The sequence below is a fragment of the Microcebus murinus genome, chromosome 8, assembly GCF_040939455.1.
Source record: "Microcebus murinus isolate Inina chromosome 8, M.murinus_Inina_mat1.0, whole genome shotgun sequence".
Lineage (NCBI taxonomy): Eukaryota > Metazoa > Chordata > Mammalia > Primates > Cheirogaleidae > Microcebus > Microcebus murinus.
In genome coordinates, this window is record NC_134111.1 from 10,171,908 (window position 1) to 10,186,454 (window position 14,547).

Here is a 14,547-nt window from a genome sequence, read left to right on the forward strand (position 1 = left end):
CAGTGTCCTTTGAGCAGCAAAGATCCAACAATGCCAGGGCATGAGGAGGGCATCTCCCCCATGCAAGCGCAGGGAGCAGACAGGCGTCTACCTGCACAAGGTGTGTTTACGGGAGGAAAGCAAGGTAGCTATTTGCCTCCAACACATGTGGTCAGGACAGAGAACAGAAGCCCATTCATTCCCTATTTGCCCCAAAGCCTAACCCTCCTCCTTCAGTTACCTGGAGTGAACGACTCCTGCTCAGCAAGGGCCAAGGCCTGGCGGGCTCCAGCACAGACCCCTTTTGGTGTAGGCTCCACTGTCAGAGAAGATGAGATCAGAGATGAGATCCCGGAGACATCTCCCAGAGCCCTTCCTCCCTGCCACATTTCAGCCACCTCTGACATTGGTCTGCAAATTCCACCAAAAACATCCACCGCCCACCATTCCTGCAGCCCAAGCAAAGGCTCGCAAAGGGGAAACTGAGGAGTTCAGATCAGAGCTGCAGAATCAGGCTGCTGGAGTTTGGCAAGCCAGGGAGCTAACAAGGCCATGAACAGCAGGCCCGGGGCGTGCAGAAAACTACTACACATCCTGATGACTTTGAGTCCTGGTGGACCTGCTCAGAAGCAGCCACCCCGGGCTGAAACACGAACGCCTCATCATGTTACCTAAATGCTGTGGGAAACACTTTCAGTCCTGCTGGCATCACCACATTTGACAAGCATTCACTGAGCACCGAGGGGTCACCTGCCAGCACGGGCAGGTCGCCGCTGGGCCAGGCAGTTGCCCACCCAACACTCAGACAGACCCCAGCCTGGTGGCACCACCACGCACTGCCTCTGTGGCCCTGGCAGTTACTTAGCTTTTCTGTGGCTCCGTTTTTTTATCTATAAATTGAAAACGAGGACTAGAACCCCTCTGGAGGAGCCCGTGAGGACCCAGTAGGGCAACATGTATGTAAAGTACCTGAGAACCAAAGAAGTGCACGCCTGCCGGACCCTCCTCCTCTGCCCACCCTGTAAACCCCAATCTGCACGCCCTCTCCTCCCTACGCCCGTCACCAGGGCCAGAACGCCACTGTGAGCAGGACAGCTCCGGCCTCGGGGCTGCCAAGGGCCAGGAAGCACCTGTCCCAGCTGTGAGCGGCGCGGGAGCCGCCCTCGCAGAGGCTGGGCAGAGGCTCGGGAGGGTCGGCAGAGCCCATGCTCACGTTGCGCCGTCTCCTGAGGACAGTCACCTCTCTCGCTCTTACAAAAGCCACGCCCCACCCCCCATAGGCCCCACATACCTGCTGTGTCCCTTCTCCCCACTTGTATCACAAACAAAAACAGTCAGCCTTTGGCGTGCCAGTTCTGTTCCCACACACCCTCCCATTACATTAGAAAACCAGGTTTCCCATCTTCGCGCTGACTTCTCAGCCTACTCTTACACACAGCACTGACAAGCTTCTCCAGGGTGGGGTGGCGGGTTTGTGCCAAGAGCCGGCTTGGCGCGGCGCCCACCCTTTCAGGCCCGGCCACTGGCGAGCGGCTGGAGAGACGGCAGAGGAGGGAGGCCAAGGAGGAGGCTGGCGTCTCCCGCCGCCCCCCACGCCGCTGCCCCGCCACCGCCCTCCTCCCCACGCCTAGGCTGCTCCAAGGGCCCTTCAGCTGGACCCCAGGCCTGCGGAACCGCTGCTCCGGCGCAGTGTTCTACCCAGCCCTCAGCCCCACCGCCTGCCCACGGAGACACGGGCCACAGCGCCGGCCCCGCTACAGCTGTGCAGCCCCACAGGCAGGGCACCCAAAAGGACAGGCCTGGCTTCAAACCCACTCTGTGCCTTTCCTTGGCAAACCATTTAACACCTCGAGCTTCAGTTTCTCATCTTCTGACTTGCTGACGTTTCTCAGATCCTGACACTTGGTAGGCATTTGGAGAATGATCCCTGTGTTTATTTGCACTCACCATGGGGCCACCTGGAGCTAAGCCTTAACCCTACAGAAGAAGGAGGGGAGATTTCAAACTTGTCGGGGTCAATGGGGAAGATGCTTTGGTGATGGACCTGGGAGGGACTCTTCACCTGCAATAGATGTGGTCACCACCAGGAGGGTCCAGTCGGCCTATCCGCGGTGGCAGGAGAGGGTGTTACACCAGAGAAGAAAGAACAGGGACTGCGTTCATTTGATTTAAAACAGAGGAAAGGTGAAGAAAAGAGAGGAGCTCGTGGGAGCTGCTGGGTTTGGGGCTCACAGGCCAAACCCCAGGAAAGGAAGGACCACAGGCCTTGGCCTCCATGCCACACCTGAGGACGGGGACAGGCCAGTCACCCTGGAATGGCCAGCGCCCTGCACAAAGGGGTGCTCGCCACCTGTCCACTGAACTGCGGAACCCAGTGGAGTGGTCCCAGCCCTACCGCTGTGAGGTGAGACTGCTATCTGAGCACAGGAGGATGGAGGGCGCCCGTCTCATGCTTTGCTGAGGACCATGAAGGGAGAGGGACAGGAATGACGGAGCTAGAGAGACTGGTCTCCAGCTCAAGGGGAAGGGAATGCCAATGTGGAACTGACAGAGCTCCACGTACAGACGGCAGAGGCTGGGAGGTAGCAAGGCACCTGCTTCTCTGGGAGGAGAGAGTCAGCAACTAGCAGACGGCTCCCTGTCTCTCCCTCCCCTTCCATCCCCCCAGCAACCCTGGGGCCCCACTTCCCACTGCCAGCCTTGTTGGTTCTGGAAAGTTTGGTTATTATCCCACAGTGGGTAAGGAATGGTTCAGACCAGGTCAGCAAACTACAACCTGTGGGCCAAACCTGGCCCTCCCCTTGTTCTTCTAAATAAAGTTTTATTTAAACAGTCACATTTGTCCCTTTACTACATATTCTCACTTTGAGTAGTTTCGACAGAAACAGTATGGCCCATGAAGCCAAAACTATTTACCATCTGGTCCTTTGTGGAAATAGTTTGCTGGCCCTGCTCAGGTTTAGAGAAAGGAGAGGAAGGGCACTTCCTACCCTACCCCTTCCATCGGTGAGTGAAACGCTGTTGCCAAAGCTCATGTTTCTGAAAGTAGGAGCCAGGGCAGCTCCAAACCCAGCCAGCAAGGGCTGATGAAAGCCTCTGCGGGGATGTGGAAAGCAGGGCCAAGGAGCCGGGAGGGAGCCAAGGCATGCGCCCTGGAACTGGCTGAGGTGGGGCGAGGACAGGGAGGAGACAGCTGGCAGGAGGAGACCAAGTGGCTCCCCCTTGCAGACTCAGCAGAGGCAGGAAAGGCTTCGTTGGCGGGAAGGTCATGTGTTTAGGCTTAAAAAAAAAAGGACAGAGCTTCATGGGCAGTGGGAGGGCAGTCAGTCGTGGACCATGAGCCCCAGCCTCGGCCGGGTCCCTGCTGCCCACGCTGCCACGCCCCACGAGCCGCTGTGGCCTGGCTCTGCCCTGGGCCTGCTTCTCACTACCTGCGTTCTGCCCGGCAAACCTGACCCTCCGTGGCTTCCCTACTGCTGCTGCCACCGCTCCCTCCATCAGGACGACCATGGTCCCCTCACACTTGTGAGCTGCTGGACCCTGCGCCTCCCACCCGCCCACTCCTGCGGGTCTGGTCTCTCGCGCCTCGCTCTCTAATGGTGGACCCCGAGCCAAACCCCTGTCAGAAGCACAGACGTCACAGAGCTCTCTCCCTCCTCATGTCAACTCACTCTCCACATCCCTCCAAGTCCCCTTCTGAGGTAGGTCTCCTCTCCTTTCCAGGCCCTCCCCCAGCCTTGGCCAGACCTCTGCCCTCCCAGCAGTCTTCCCCACCTCACGAGCATCTGCTCAGCCACAGCGGTCCTGGAGGCTCCCTCCCAGCCAGGCTGCGCCTCAGCATGGAGCTGCCCGCCCGGCCCCTCCCCTCCCCAGCGCAGCCAGACCCACTGCTCCGCTGCCCGCCCCCAGAAGGTTCTGAGCAGGGGCTCCGGGCACAGCAGCTGCAGGAACTCCGGCAAGTTGTCTGCCCTCAGGGCCTCAGTCGCTCACCTCTAAGGCAGGGACAACGCTGGCCTGTGCTGAGGCCTCGGTGAGGACTGGATGGGCATGAGCAGCGCCCACGGCCCTGCAAACCCGCGAGTCGCTACCATCCCCTCACGCCGCTGGCTCACTTCCGCTCCTTCCACCGACAGTCCCCGAGCAGGAATCGAGGGCCGCCCTGGGCTCCGGGAAGAGGGTGCACTCAAGCTAACCATCAGGCCTCTCCACCAGGGCGACAGTGGCCGCTGTGGGCACTCCCACCTGTGCCAGGAGGGGAACCAGCATCTGGTTTTGCCTGGGGAAGCAGAGAGGGCGCAGGGGTGGAGCGTGCTGTGGTGGAGTGGGGCACAGAGAAACGCAGCTGGTGGCCTGCCATGGACACAGAGAAAGACGCGGGCCTGTAGATGGCCGACTGGGGAAACGGGGGCGGCGCCCTCTGCAGAGGGGCGGCCGCGCTGCCAGCCCCGCACGCACCTGGGCTGGCGGGCTGCGTGGCCGCGGTGGTCCCCACCTCCGAAGAGAGTCAGCTGAGGAGTGGCGTGACCAGACCTGGCAGTCAAGAGCTCGTGGGGGCACAGTGTGAAAAACGGCCCCAGAGACAGGAGTATCAAGGTGAGATGTCAGTAAAAAGATGGCCACAGTGACAGAGGCGTGACACTGTGCAGGGCACAGCCAAGAGGTGGTGGGGGCCACCCAGGCGGAGCACACTCGAGAGAGCGTGAGGAAGGACAGTGTGACTCAGAGACAGTCACCGCAGGCCGGGCTCCAGGAAGAGTGAGGGCACCTGAGGAGTCACCTGGGGGCCAGCCCCGCTCCGGGGCACTGTCAGGGTGGGGGCTGCTCAGCCAGCAGGCGAGAGGTCCGCCCGGGACCGGCTGGAGGGTAGGAAGGAAAGGATGACAGTTCAAAGGAAAAGTCATTATGATGGAGGAGCAAGCTGTTGTTCTGTGAGAGAGAGAGAGAGAGAGAGAGAGAGAGAGAGAGAGAGAGACAAGGGCAGGAAGCAGGGACCAACAACAAGGAATACCAAGAAGAAAAAAGTTACCATGAAGCCTAAGGAGGGAAGAATGTTTGAGACAAAGATGGGAAAGCCTTGGGGATAAGGAAGGCGCAGACTGTGGTCAGTTGATTAAGGACAGAAAAAGTCAGGAAAGCACTGCCCTAGGTGATTTGCCTCCTACACAACAAAGGCACTCTCCAAGGTTAGTGAGAGCTGGCACGGAGCCCCTGATCTTTCATTAGGTTAGGCGCATCAGCTCGCACGGTTTTATTACCTCCACGCTGCCTCAGAAGAGCTCGCTCCATCTGGTTGCGGCTGTTAAAAATGTGCTTGGCTTTCTTCTTAAAAATAAAACCCCAATCAAGGGATGAAAGAAAGTGCTTTGGAGCTCGTCCAGGGAACCACTGCATACAGGTGGGGAGGGAGAGGCCCAGAGAAGACGGCTGGGGGGGGGGAAGGGCGGGGCGGCTGTGAGCGCAGGGCAGGTGCACCGTGAGCCGCAGAAGCCCAGGGATGCCTTCCAGTGCTCGGCCTGTAATTTAGGGAGCGCAGAAGGAACAGTGCAGGACAAGGGAGAAGAGGTGTGAAAGTATACAGCAATATGCATGAGGCTACTTTTAGCTAGGTAATGAGAAGCTGCTATTAAAAGTCTGCGTGAGAGTTAAGGCGGCATATGGTCATCGCTTCGTTATGTGCAAGTGGCTCTCCTCCACCAGCTCCATCCCGAGCTGCCAGAGCAGGGCGGAACTGCGGGGTCTGGAAGGCAAGCCCCCTCCCCAGGGCCTCTTGTCAGGGACAGCCTTCCCGCAGCACAGCTCTAAGTCGGACACACGCGGCTGGAACTGTGTAGAAGAACAAAACACACGCAGGGCAAGATGGCCTTCCATGGCCTGCCACCCGCCCACGCAGAATGCGCAAAAAGTGCCCCGTGGTCCGGCCCACAGGTCAGGGGCAGAGCCCGTGTGGAGGGCCGCCCGCACCAGGGAGTGGTGTGTCCGCCTCCCGGCTGCCACAGACCTCGGAGGTCAGCGTGTTTGGGCGAGAGAAAGCAGTCCTTGGCAAGGCATCGCATCTGATCGCAGCCGGCAGCCCCTGCAGCAGGGCTGCTGTGGACACCCAGCAGGAATGTTTCCCTAAACCAAGGTCTGGGTGATCTCTGCAGGGGGCAGCGCAGCCCCGCTCTCCCAGGCCGGCCCGCGTGCCTCCCGCGCCGCGCCCCTGGGCCGCACCACCGCGGCTGCACGGCCGGGGAAGAGTTCACTGAGATCCCCGTGAAGGGTCGGGCTTCCCTTTCCTTTCCAGATCTTTTCTCAGTAAACAAAACTCAGTGTGGGAACAGGATTCCTATAAATTACAATGCAAATTGATTAATGCCGTAAAAATGTGCCCCAAACCGCCAGCACTCACAAACAGTGGGGCTCGTGTCGTCTGCCCCACTCCGAGGGAAAATTGCCCTTAAGAGTCTGTGCATTGTTCACCCTGTTTCCTGGCACACACACCAAATCCAAAGCCTATAATAACGCAGGCCATTAAGCCAAACAACTGCATTTGGACCCTTTTCAAGGGAGCGATTCAGGCAGGCGGGCTCCTCAAGGAGCCAGCTTACAAAGCAGAGGCTACCCTCGCTGGGAGCCGGCAAGACCAGCACGCCACACTTCCTCGGGACAACGGACTTTCTTGGGGCCACTAGGTGGAGCTAGGTGTTTACCAAAAAGGGCAGCGTGAGCCGCCCAGGACTTACCAAAATGTCATTTTCCCAGGCACCTTCCCTTTCCACGCAGCAACGGGCGGGCGTGTGTACTGTGAGAAGGCTGGACGGCTGCACGCGGGGAGCCCTCGTGTGCAGAAGGGAGCCTGCCGCTCACCCGCGGCGAGGACGGGTGGCGGCGGCAGAGGCCCTTCCAGACCCGCCAGGCCCAGTGGTCCTGGTCACCCGCAGCCTCCCCAACCCGCGTGTCTGGGGCCGTCGAGGCCGGGACCGCCCACTCCACGACTCACTTCGCTTTCGGGTTTTGTGGGCCGCTGTGCCCTGGCACCCACATACCGAGTGGTGCTGCCCACCGCGGCATGCCCACAGTACGGGGCTGCCGGGAGGATCCAGCGGACGTGGAAGAGTTCCGAAAAGATAAAGCAATCTCCACACACGTAGGATGGTTGTTATTATATCAGGAAACAGGCTGATAACTGAAGAGGGGACACAGGCACTGGCTGTGGGAAGTTGGTCGTTTCCCAAATTCATGTCTTCTGACGCTTTTCAACGCACATTCTCTTTGATAGAATTTCTTTAATAGATAACTTTAAAAAGGAAATCACGGCAAGGGGCGTAAGTGTGCACGTGGCGGTCAAGTGCACGGGGAAACCAGCGCTTGGAACGCCCGTGCCCGAGTCCCGGGACCAGGGCAAGCGAGTGAGCCCTGGGGCGGGGGCAGCCGGGCCGCAGCGGAGTCAGACGCGAGCTTCTGCCTGCAGGTGGGCACCGGGCGCTAGAGCACCCCAGAACAGCTTCCAGTTTGGGAATCTCTGGCTCAGCGCACGGCCAGTCAGTGATGCACTGGAAGAGGAAAGCTTGTTGCTATATTCCAAACAAACCATGAAAAAATGTAAGAAATGAGAAGCTTATTAAAGCAGCATGTGTTTTTAACAGCAGTCTACTTTTAAAGGAATCAGATCACAGGGTTCAAGCAGCAGCATCTAGCTCTAGGGTCTCCCAGAGCTAAAGTAAACGTGCAAGGGAAACCATTTGTACACACATATGTCACATCTGCCAAACTATTGCTCTGATCTGTATTGTGTGAATAAGTGCTTTGTTTTCAATATTTTTAATTTAATAAATAGTGTTTCCTATCCAAATAAACCCAGAAAATACTGAATTAAAAATAAGGTGTTCCAATGAGCCCCTCGAGCCTCCACAAGGTAGAGTCTAACATGCACTGCTTCATGAGCACGTTGGTCCCAGAAGCTTCTTTCCTGAAAAGCCACTGGACGTTTCTGAGAACGGGTGTTCTGTGCCCTGTTTTTTGAGGAACACCACCCCTGTTGAATGGAACATGCAGGCCAGTGTTGACCGGAAGTCAGATGTGGTAGCAATGACTTCCTGGCACTTGCATGGAAATACCCAGTAGAGTTAGGTCGAAACAGCAGCAACACGTCAAAGACATTGTGGAAAGGAGGAGAGGCCGGTGGGGCTCAAAAGTGTACAGTCAGGGCCGGGCGTGGTGGCTCACACCTGTAATCCTAGCACTCTAGGAGGCCGAGGCAGGCGGATCGCTCAAGGTCAGGAGTTCGAGACCAGCCTGAGCAAGAGCGAGATCTCGTCTTTACTAAAAAAATAGAAAGAAATTAATTGGCCAACTAAAAATATATAGAAAAAATTAGCCGGGCATGGTGACACATGCCTGTAATCCCAGCTACTCGGGAGGCTGAGGCAGAAGGATCGCTTGAGCCCAGGAGTTTGAGGTTGCTGTGAGCTAGGCTGACGCCATGGCACTCTAGCCCGGGCAAAAGAGTGAGACTCTGTCTCAAAAAAAAAGAAAGAAAGAAAAGTGTACAGTCAGGAATGCAAAGACCCAAAATTTGTCATGAAACCTTTTCAGCAATCTAGCGAGGCCTCTGTGCTAGGGTTTGGGTAAATTGTTTGAATCTCACAGACTAGGTTTCTGAAAAGTCATACACAAATGAAACATTATAAGCAAGTAAGTCTGAGATACTGCAGAAGCAGCTCTATTTGAAGCAGTCACAGTGGAACTCTCTGTGGGGGGACTACAGCCCTGGCCTGTGTTGGGCGGACAGCACCTCCTGCACTTTCCCCTTGGCACTCAGCTCCGGCCTGGGACGGGGCAGCCCAGAAGTTCAGAGCCTGGAAACTGAGAGAATGGCTTGCCGCCTCCCTATTTTACAGATGAGGAAGTCAAAACACAAAAAGGTGCCTTTCCCCTGTAAATTAGAGAGACGAAGTTCTTCATATATAATGTTAATGAATTTTGTCAAACTATTATTAATTCCTATATGTCAAAACTTTTTATAGCTTCAGAAAACTGAGAATCCTGGGTATTTTAAAAGGAGATGAGAAAACAGCTACTGAAAAGTTGATTTAACATAAGTGTTTAAAACCAGTAAAGTCAATAAATGTGCTGTTACCAACTTTGAGGAGATAGAAGACGAGAAAAGCTTAGCGAGCATCCAAAGAATGTCAACTGAAACCATTAAACAGATTATCCAGAGTACCTGCTTAACTAGAGGAGTGAATCGTATGAGTAGCTTATGGTTTTCCACCAGCACGATGTTTACTGCTGTGTGAAGTCAAGCAAATTCCTGTCCTCCGCTGGGTCTCGGAGACCAGGCCAAGATGCCCTGACCCGCAATGCCAGGGACCCTTTGGAACAAGTGCCCAGAGGCAGTTAGCATGAGGAGACTGCCATGCTCCAATCTAAGGACCTTGCCTGCTTCTGGCCACAGCTGCCTGGGCCCAGGACCAGAGCCCTGACCCAAAAGAAGCCAGGGTCCACTCTGCACGGGACAGTGACTAGCCCACTGTGGCAATAGAGCCTAAGGTGGCTCCATGAGCCCCACCCACATGTGCTCAGCCTGTGCTGGTGTAATTCCCTCCGCTGAGTGTGGGTGGGACCTGTGCCTTGCTTCTAACCAATGGGACATGGCCAAGGTGATGGATGGCACTCCCTTTGGATTTATGCTACAATTGGCTGGCCTTGAAAAAGCCAGCTGCCGTGCTGCCGGTGGCCTGTGGAGAGGGCCACAGGGAAGAGAACTGTGGGAGGCCCTAGGAACAGAGGCAGGCTCTGCTCAACAGCCAACAAAAAACTAAATCTATCACTTCTGTAGCTGCACGGAAATGAATTCTGCCAACAGCCTGAGGGAGCTTGGAAGTGAGTTCTTCCCCTGTCGTGCCTCCAAATGAGAACAGCCCAGCTGACACCTTGATTTCAGCCTTGTGAGCCCCTAAGCAGAGGACCCAGCTCAGTGGTACCCAGATCCCTGACACACAGAAACCGGAAGATAATAAATGCCTGTTCTTTAAGCCACTGAGTTTGCACAGCGATAGGTAACTAGTACACCCACCAATCGGGGGTGTCCAGTGTCAGAGACTGAACTTACGATGTGCAAAGAATCAGCCATGGCAACAGCAGCTCAGCAGAGGTAGCGGACGCAGGGCGCAGAAGAGGTGAGCTGAGTCACAGCCGCGCTGCTGGCAGCGAAGGGAGCGCCAGGTGCCTGGCCCCGCGGGGCGCGGGAGAGTCATGAGGCATCTGGACGATGTTCCAGTCCCACGTGAGGCTGGCTCTCCCTGGGCACCCTTCCCCCGTTTATTCCCCCCAGCCCCGACACCTGCTGTCTCCCTGTGGCCTCTGTCCTGGATGGGGCACCAGCAGCCTTCCAATCTCCCACGGCGGGAACCTGGAAGCCACTGCGGATCCTCCCTCCCTCATCCCTATATCTGTCACATTTCTGATTTTACCTCTTAAAAGTTTCTCAACTCCAAACTTCTCTGTTTCTCCTCCACCACTGCCCTCGTTTAAACCCTCATCTTCAAATACCCCAACTTGCCAACTGCCACGGTCTAAGTGAGCTCGCTTTCTCCACCCTGAAACCTCCCTTAAAATATTGCTGGTGGCGTTGTCATCATGTTCTCTTTTTTAATTTATTTTTATTTATTTATTTATTTATTTATTTATTTATTTATTTATTTATTTATTTTCTAAGGAGACGTGAAACAGAGAAAGTAAACGGATGAGGAGCTCTGCAGCCCACGTGCTAACCCACTGGGTAATGTAGGACGTCTCAAGGTAACAGTGGGTGGGGTAACAAGACGACAAGTTAAGGACACATAAGGGAGAATGGGAACAGTAGGCTACAAGAGCACTTACTAGGCCAGGGCTGAGTGACTCGCTATCCAGAATAAAATCACAGGTACAGCTAAACCATACCCTGCGATGTAACTCAGGTGCCAGAGATCATGGACACCCTTTCCTGAGATTCAGACTAATTGAACTACTTTATCTTTTCTCAGAATACAGAAACACCGTTGTTTTGCTGTGGGTTACTCCTGTGACTACTTAGGGCTGACAGAAATGCAGTAATTAACACATCAACTGCCATGTGAGCTGTATTTAACTCAGGCTAGTTTTAAGCCCAGGGCCTCATGAAGCATATATAACTCACACATCTCTTTACCTTTACCCATATGAACTATTTTTCAAGTTGCATAGAAAACAATAAAAAGCAACACATTTTCATTATATTAGAAAGGATCATCTCGTTTTCAAAGTTTTTATAAAAAAAATCCTGTGGCCCCTGGGCAAACAATTTTTTTTTTTTTTGCAATGTGGCAGTCAATGCTGGAAAAGTCACTTTTTTCACTACAGGACTGGATGCTTTTACTGAAATGTGTCACACTCCAGTTTTACGACTAAGAGCCAAACATGATCCTAGTGTCAGACAATTTTAAATAGTGTGGGAGCAAATGGAAGGCACAAGAAGCCTCCAAACGCAATCAGGCACAAAGGAAATGAGAGAACAGAGGGTAGAAAGGACGGCCAGAAGGAGATGAGTCAGGAGGCCCCCTAGACCCCAACCCGTCCCACCAAGCTGTGAACAGGGTGGCAGCTCAGAAACAGCCTCTGGATCATGTTCCCTTTTACTCAGCATCTACCACAAGTTAGACGCTGTGCGTGTATTTATACATACACAGTCACGAACTCATTAAATCTTTCCAAAGACCCTACGAAGAAAAGTGTCATCACTCCCATGGAAGAGAAATTATGAGAAAATGATGCTGAGAGAGATGTAGTAACTCTTAAAAGGACCCTGTTGCTCAGACGTGAGGCTCCTCTACTCAGAGCCTGTGTTCGCTCCACGAGCTGCCCGCCAAGCACAAACCACGCCTACGCCCCGGCCTGGCAGTCTGTGTGCTCCCGAGGAGGAAGCCGGCAGGAGTAGCGGGGAGGGGAGGGTGCTGGCCAGAGCTCGTCTGGACACGTCTGCACCGAACCGGGCATGGCCGGTGCCCCAGTGTGGTCCACCACAAGCCCAGCCTAACAGGCCACTGCCCCAAAGCACTTCAAAATGGAATGGAGCCCCCAAAATGTGATGTCCAGCCACCAGCTGGCCTCCCTGGTTTCCCGTGAGGATGGTGGAACCACAGGCAGCTCCCTGTACACAGCAGGCTGCTTCACTGCTTCTCTTGATTTTGCTCGTATTTTCCCTTTGTCTTGAACAAATGTCCTCTTGTCTTTGCCTCCCTCTCTCCTTTTTCTCCTTCAAGATGCATTTCATAATCACCTCCTCCAAGAAGCCTTCCCTCCCTTTCCAGACTGCGTTATTTATCCTCTGCCGCTCTGCCTAACACAAGTGCACACCGCTAGCATACAGCACTGTTGCACGCCACTGACAGGTATGCTAGCGTGGCATGCCACTGCATATTACTTTTATCAGCATACGTGTTTGTCCTCCCCAACAACCTGGAGACTCCTTGAGGCCAGGGCTGGGTTCTATTCCATTTTGTATTCCTGGGGCTTGAGCCACCACCTGGGACAGAGTAGCATGTTGGTCACTGTGGTGCCTTCTGCCTGAGAAGTGACAAGCAGCAACAGTGCACCCATGGCCACAGCACCAGGAGTTTGTAAGCTGATTAAAGGCAAAGTTCATGTTTGTTTATCCTTGAAGCCCTATCACCCACATTAGCACCCTCCTGGCACGGGAGTTCCCACAAATTTCCACTGGATAAATGTTCTTTGCATAATTGACTCTACTTAGCCACCCCTGAGCTCGGAGCTCGCTGAGCTCACAGTCCTCCTTCCGGGAAGAAGGCACAGGCGTCTCTGCCAGCCCGTTGGCCCCCATGCCTGCTCTCCTGGTGGGCGGGATCACCTCGTGGACACAGAGAAGCCTCGGAATACAAATCAGCATCCCAGGAGCATTCAGAGGACACTCGACGGAGGCAGAAGAATGACCTCTAGTGGCCCCCCTGGCTTTGTTAGTCCATGAAGCACTGGAACCTGGAAGAGTTTTCAGCCGGAAAAGATGCAGTTCAAAGAGGCTACTGTCTAGAAAGGGCGCTTATTGATACATGAGAATTCTGGCAATCACAACAGAATAAATGGCCACAGAACTGCAGAGTAAACTTTAAATATACATCTTTATTATTGGTAATACACCCAGCTCATGTAGCAGTCAATAAAACATATTTTACAAATCTTTTAAAGTCTATGAAATTTTCAATTTAAAAAATGCTTTAAGAAGCTCTATGAACATTTCAAATAATAAAGTATATCACAGTGTGTATTTCATCAAAGGCATATTTTTAAATGACTTACCTTTTTTAAAAAAAAATCCCTCCTCCCAGCAAGAATCACTATTATTTTGCAATAAGAGCTTTTGGGAGGAAAAAAATCCTTTAGGACCAGGGCTACAGTTCTGTAAAAGCCAGCCAGAGGATCTTTATATATCAGCATATACCCTCTCTAAACAGAAATAGTTAACTCACCCCACCATGCCCTTTCCACCATAGGCATTTTGTTATCAACACAATGTAAATTCAAAGTCGATCAAATCAGCTGTCATACTCATTTTCTGATTTGATTATCTTTGCTGTCTTTGAAGGAGAATGGTACTTGTTTTTCTTATAAACAGGTAAACTAGAAAAATGTTTAGTTCCTTTTGTTAAACAGAAGTTCTACCGGAATTACTTTCTCTCTAATTGAGCTCATAAGTAAACTTCACAACTACCTTCATGGTAACATTCAAATGTAAGCCTATCTCGTACAGGTTTCTGCTGAGCTGCAAGCTTATAAACCCAGGGCCTCAGAAATATACTGAAACATTCTCCTCTCCAGTGTAGAGCACTCACTTAACTAACCCACTCAGCGCAACCAGGACTGGGCTCCTCTACTACGAGGTTGGCCCAAGTTTAAATCCTGGACCCACCATACATAAAAGCTCAGGGAAAGTGATCTGAGGCTTCAACGCAATCACAGATCAGCAAAGCAAGTCTGTTCTCCAGATTAGACACCTGCACCGTCTGTATAATCCACACAGGAAGCAGTGAAGCATGCCATGCCCACGAACAACCATCCTGAGTTTCAGGTTTATGGAATAGGTAAATTTCACACACTTAACAAATCTTTCTTGCACCTTCTATGTGCAGGCACTGTGCTGATTTATTCTTACGGTTTTACATGTATATTTACATATATTTCAAGAAAGGACTTGGAAATAAATTTCAACTTTTAAAGCTACTTTCATCACAGGTGAGTGGTCTCTTGCCTCTTTGAAATACAAAGTTCCTTCAGCCCATAAAATGGAAGCATTACTAGAAAACTATTTTTTTAATTTTTTTTTTTTTTTTTTTTTTGAGACTGGGTCTTGCTCTGTTGCCCAGACTGGAGTGCAGTGGTATGATCATAACTCACTGCAGGCTCGAACTCCTGGCTTCAAGCCATCCTGCCACCTTGGCCTCCCAAAGTGCGGGGATCACAGGCTTGAGCCACCACGCCTGGCCTAGACAACTTTATATAAGACAGCCAGGATACGGAATGCGTGGCTCTCTCTGTCACAGGTTTAGTCAACTCCCT